General features: G+C 38.8%; 1 long non-coding RNA gene across 2 annotated transcripts in view; it reads right to left on the reverse strand.

Annotated features, from left to right (window-relative positions):
• LOC128112195 (uncharacterized) overlaps positions 1–5,694 on the reverse strand; it is a 49,481-nt gene extending 43,787 nt beyond the window's left edge. The window contains exons 1-2 of one of the 2 annotated variants that reach the window (XR_008218909.1): positions 5,582–5,694; positions 4,195–4,229 (exon numbers count right to left, since the gene is read on the reverse strand). This is a non-coding gene — a long non-coding RNA (uncharacterized LOC128112195). Of the gene's footprint in view, positions 1–4,194; positions 4,230–4,378; positions 4,758–5,581 lie in introns of those variants that run through there. The other variant, XR_008218908.1, reaches the window with a different exon arrangement.
• Between the last annotated feature and the right edge of the window lie 306 nt (positions 5,695–6,000).

Below are 6,000 nucleotides of genomic sequence, written 5' to 3' on the forward strand. Positions count from 1 at the left end.
ATTTTTCAGCCATCATATAAGATATCTAGGTTATACAGCTGGACTGAAATCATTCTTATGAATTAGACTAAAATATCTGTTTCTTATAAGCTCTATGGACATTTATCAAATGCACATAGGACATATTGTCCTGTTTTCCTTTTTATTAATTTGGTAACAAGTCCATTTAAAATAAGGTATATATATATATATAACTGAGTAATTAAGGTTATATGTCAAATGAAAAGGGAGCATACCTAAGCCATGAACAGCATTCATGAACCCAGTCTCCAGGCCAGAACCTAAATCTAGCTATCAGACCAGTGGCCCCCATGCTCCAGTCTAGGCTCCATTGTCCCTGAATCCAAAGTATTCAGAATTGAAACTGCTTTGGTAGACCTAGGGTCCAGGCCCAGCCCAGTAAGGCCTAGTTACATTTCAACCCCTGACTCTGACACCAGGACCATCCCTAAAGATTCAGGTTCTGTCCCTATGACAGTTACAAACTAAAGCCTATGAACACGGGTTTCAGAGTGTCCCCTAAAGATACAGACTCCAGGATCAACCCTACAAATCAAACTGACAGGTCCAGATGAATAGATACACATATCAGACACAACCCTAAAGATGAGGTGTCAGGGACTGTCAAACTGCTGACCCAGGTACCAGGCCAACCTACTTCTAGAACGCCTGCAAATCCGCTCATGGCCTCCTTTAAATCTCTGGACATGGAATTTCCCAGCCAAAGCCAGTCTGCAAAGAATGACACAAATCCCTACTTCCCTGTGTGGTGTGGTGTGAAATAGAATGCCCCCCCCAGAGGGAGTGCCATTATTAGGAGGTGTGGCTTTGTTGGAGGAGGTGTGACCTTGTTGGAGAAAGGGTGTCACTGTAGGGGGGCGGTCTTTTGAGATCCAGTGTGTAACACAGTTAGTTCACTTCCTGTTGCCTCTGGCTCAAGAGGTAGAACTCTCAGCTCCTTCTCCAGCACCATATCTACCTATGTTCTGCCATGTCCTGCAATGATGATAGTGGACTGAACCTCTGAAACTGTAAGTTAGCCCCCAATGAAATGTTTTTCTTTATAAGAGTTGCCGTGGTCATGGTGTCTCTTCACCATAATAGAAACCCTAACTAAGACATTCATCAAATACATACACATTAGTATGCAACAAAAATAGAAAAAAAAAAATGGAGGAGCCATAACAGCACAGAAAGTATGCCATAATCTTCCAATAGCTGATCTCAAAAAAATACAAATGTGTGCTACCTAGCAAAGAATTCAATGTAACTAGTTTAAAGACTCATGGGAACTTTAGGAAAACAGAAAGTATTAAGATTACACTGTGAGTATATTGTAGTGGCAGGGTACATACTAGACATGCATGAGCCAGTGGGAAAAATAAATAAGGGGGAAATTAACACAGATATTGAATATATGTACACATATACACACACGTAATATTTGTAATAGAAACTCTGAAAGAAAAAAATAATTCAAACTAAGAATTGAAATAGAAAACCAACAGCAGAACTGATCATGAACAAGAAAAGATATATATATATATAGATATATATATATATCAAGTATTCTTTCTAATCACACAGGTACATGAAATGAAAATGATGACAAGAGGAATTCTAGAAAATTCTAGAAAATCACAAAGAGCTGGAAATTAAACAATGGCCTCCCAAGATGAGAGCAGAAATAAATGAGAGACTAGAAAATAGCAGCAATCATCAAGGATCTAAGTACTATTTTTCTAAAGGATAAAACATACACAAATTATTTAGACTAAGAGAAAGGGAATAGGAGGACATGAACTTGAGGAGTCAGGCAGACAGGAGTTGGAAGAAGATAACTTCTCACTGCATTCTAAATACTTGACCCCACACCCCCAGATTACAGCACTTACAACACAGAGAAGTACACCCCTCATCAAGGAAGCTTCGTTGTGCAGCAGATGGAGACTGTCACAGAAAACCACAACTGATCAAAACACAGAGAACAAGTGATCGTGAATGTCCAGCTCCAGTGGATAGCATCTGTAACAAACACAACTCCTGCTCCTAAGGCTCAGGGAACATGATGGAAAAATGGATGGAAATTCTATAAGAGCCAGAGGTCCAGGAAATCTTCTGTGAGATCATGTCTCCTGTGAATCAGAGGGAAGCTACACTCACAATGCCTCAACTATATGGCTGCCCAAACAAGACCTGAACAATGACAGCAACAATAGATATACTAATGTGGAAGAGTGAGATCTCCCAGGTCCCCACCCCAGATGAAGAGCTACAGGCAACTAATGCCTGCAGAGAGAGAAAGAATTAATCTTACCCAGATATGAGCACTCTAATTAGCTAAACGATACCAAGGGGTCAACCCCAAAATCATGTTCGTACAAGCAACACTAAATGGACTCCATAGTTGTGTTAATATATTTATACATTTATGTATGCGTATGTAACGATAATCATCAAAGGAAAAGAAGCCATGACTTTGAGAGAAGTAAGGGTGGATTTATGGGATGGGTTAAAAGGAAGAGAGGGAAATGGAGGAATTATGTAGTTATATTTTAATTAAAATTTTTAAAGTGAGTAAATTGCCTAAGTAGACACTACTTAAAACAAGGTATAAAAAATGGCCAATAATTATGTGGAACAATGTTCGACATGAGCTGAAGAGATGGGTCAGCAAATAAAGGCGCTTGCCACCAAGTCTGACAGTCTGAGTTCAATCCCCAGAAGGCACAGGATAGAAAGACAGAATGGACCTGAAGTCGTCCTCTGCCCTCCACACCCATGCAAAAAGAATAGTAACTCTTGATGATAAGCATTCTTAAAATTGTTTGACATCCCTTCCCAGAGAAATACAATGAAAACTATGGTGAATATTTAATTCTTATTAATGTGGCTAGTATTGAAGGAGAAATAAGAAGAGAGAGTGAAGAGAAAGAAATATGCACAGTGTTGGTGGAAATGAAAATTAGTATAGTATTTATGAGAAAAAAATGTGAGGCTCTCTAATTTAAAAGAATAAGTAAAATAGTAATGCCACTATGGCATGTATATCAAATGGAAAGGAAATGTTCAACCTGCATGCCCATGTTTATTGCAGTACTGTTGACGATAGCCAAAATATGAAATCAACTAAAGTACCCATCAACAAACGAATGGATAAAGGAAATATGGAATATATACATAATGGAATGCTAGTCAGTCTGAGAAATCCCTGTCATACATGACAATGTAGATGTACGTGGAAGACATTTCAGAGCTGGAACAAGCCAGCACACAAAAGTAAACATTGCCAAATTTCCCTCTTGCGGAGTCTTCCAGAGACTCACGGAAGTACCAGAATGGCGATGACAGGTTACTGGTGGAAGGATACAAAGTATCAGACAACAGGAATAAATTCAAGAGATCTACCAAGAGATTTTACCTCCTGAAAATCACTGATAGATTTTAAGAGTCTAACTGTACAAAACATTAAGCATGTGAGCTAATGAATGTAATCACAGCCCACATTATATGCTGTATTTCAAAGCATGATATAGTATGTGGTGATTTTTGTCAATTTAAAAACTTAATAAAATGCATAGAAAAGGAGGAGGTGGGGAGTGGTAGCCCATCATGGAACCTGGAAACATAACACCACTGCAAATGCAGTGACCATGACATCAAAAACCTGCTAGTGGCCCTTCAATACCTACCATTTTGTCATGTGCGGAATGGGGAGGCTGGCTGCAATTGCTGACATTCTCTTCCCAGGACAAAGGTTCTATAGTCTATCATTGACCAAGAATGTACAGGCTACCTAAACGATGGCATGGAAGAACCAAAGCAAAGCCTAATTTTTTGTATGTTTTATTTACTTATCTGTTTGTTTGTTTGTTTGTTATTTATTGTTTTCTTCAAAATGAAATATAATTGCATCATCTTCCAGTTTCCCTTCCCCCCGACCTCCAACTCCTTCTCTCCCCCACCCCCCTTTGCTCACCCACAAACTCATGGCCTCTAACGTGTGGAACAACAATCAAAGAAAAAGATCTTTTAAAGTGTTTAAGTCATTATTTTAATGTAGTGCATAAATAAGAAAAAAGAGAGCAGACAAAACTATACAGCTCTATCCACTGTTCCATTCGAGAACCACTAGCAATTTGGTTTACAGACGGTTATCTGCACAAAAACATACTTTGAAGGTATCCCACTTACCATCCAGGCTTTTATTCCTCACCCTTTAACTCAACCTGGAAGAGACAAGGAATGTGAAAATTGGTCACTGTGCTTCATCTTTTCCTGGCTTTTACATTACGTTACTATGAGCATTATTACTTTATCCTTGCACTCCCATGAATTAATGAAGCATTGCAATAGCCAATCATAACTTGCAACTTACACTCTGGTGTCCTGTCGGGCTTATAATTATTTTTAAGACAAATCTACTAATTTAGTAAACCCCGTCATTAGGTTCTTCTTAGAGCTGAAGAAGCTGTTCCTTATGCAATGCTTGTCATGTTCCTGTAACTTCCTTCCTGGCCACTGCTTGTAGTAAACATCCTCTTTGCTCCATTTTAACAGAGCTGCCCACAGAAGGTCATTTATTAGGTAATCGCTTGTCTGTGAAAAATCCTAATTACTCAATGTTTGTCAAAGGGAGGAAACAGCATTGCATTTGAATGCAGAATGAGAAGCAGCCACATAGTCAGATCGGGAGACGGGAAGTTTGTTAAATTGACAGATTTAAAAAAAAAATTTCTTTAACAGGCTACATTTTGAGAGTTGAAAAGAACTGATATACTATCAGCTATAATGAAGATAAAAACAGAGTTTGTGGTGTTATCAATTTTTGGAGTTAAAGTAAACGAAAATTGATTTGTAAATGTTGTAGGGATACTATTTTTTCTATGGAGTCTTAGTGCCCCCTGCTGATCCTCAAGAAATGTGCTCTTATTTCCCCCCCATTCATGGTGGTTCCTGTTATTCTCCCTAGAGGGGCATTTCTCTTTTATGAAATAGGGGCCTTTTCTGCATGATATTCTGCCTCAGCAGAACCATGACATGATAGTTCTTTCAACTGTCCACCATGGTTAGAGAAGAAGCCTGTGAGGTTCCATCCTTTTCTGGGGAGCTTGTGATTTAGTGGTTGCTGGAAGAATGGTTATCATTTTCTCTAATGGTATAGCCACTACGGGACCAGCAGGAAGAGGAAGCAATTCAAAGGAGATACCAGAGGATAACCGGGAGTGAATATAATTACAACCCATTGCATGTGTCTATAAAATTGTCAAAAAAAAAAAAAGAAAGAAAATGAATGGACACAAGCTTTAAGAGAGAAGTTCACAGGGTATGAAATCACCACTTAGTATCATAAGTAAATTGGCTGAACTTCCTGGCTAAAATAAAAGTAGAGTCGAGAGGACATAGGAAGAAGCCCTTGATGAAAATTAGTGCACATTACAAAGTTTTCACAATGGTCCCAATCACAGAAGGTTTCTGAGTTTGATGATTGCTAAACAAACATTTTCTATTCACATCAGTTTATGAACAGACATGGGCACAGCAGACACCAAGAAACCACACATCATTGAAGATCACTCACTAAAACTGTTCATTGTAATCACAATTCAGTCCTCTCCCATTCATCATCTGTGTGGGGATTATTGCTATTCCCACCTGAAGACTGAGGAAATGAAATTTGAAATGAACAACCATTAATGGCAGATATTTCTACTAGGTGAATGAAAGAAACATATTTTTCATATCTGCTCCTTAGTTCTGTTAGATTATTTCAAAACAAATCAAAGACGGTTGTATTTTTCCATTTTCCCTTCAGATGTTTCCTGTATTTTTTTTTTTTTTTTTTTTTTTTTTGGTTTTTCGAGACAGGGTTTCTCTGTGTAGCTTTGTGCCTTTCCTGGATCTCACTCTGTAGACCAGGCTGGCCTCAAACTCACAGAGATCCACCTGGCTCTGCCTCCCCAGTGCTGGGATTAAAGGCGTGCGCCACCACCGCCCGGC

The sequence above is a fragment of the Peromyscus californicus genome, unplaced genomic scaffold (genome assembly GCF_007827085.1).
Source record: "Peromyscus californicus insignis strain IS unplaced genomic scaffold, ASM782708v3 Scaffold_16__1_contigs__length_79575227, whole genome shotgun sequence".
NCBI classification, from domain to species: Eukaryota; Metazoa; Chordata; class Mammalia; order Rodentia; family Cricetidae; genus Peromyscus; species Peromyscus californicus.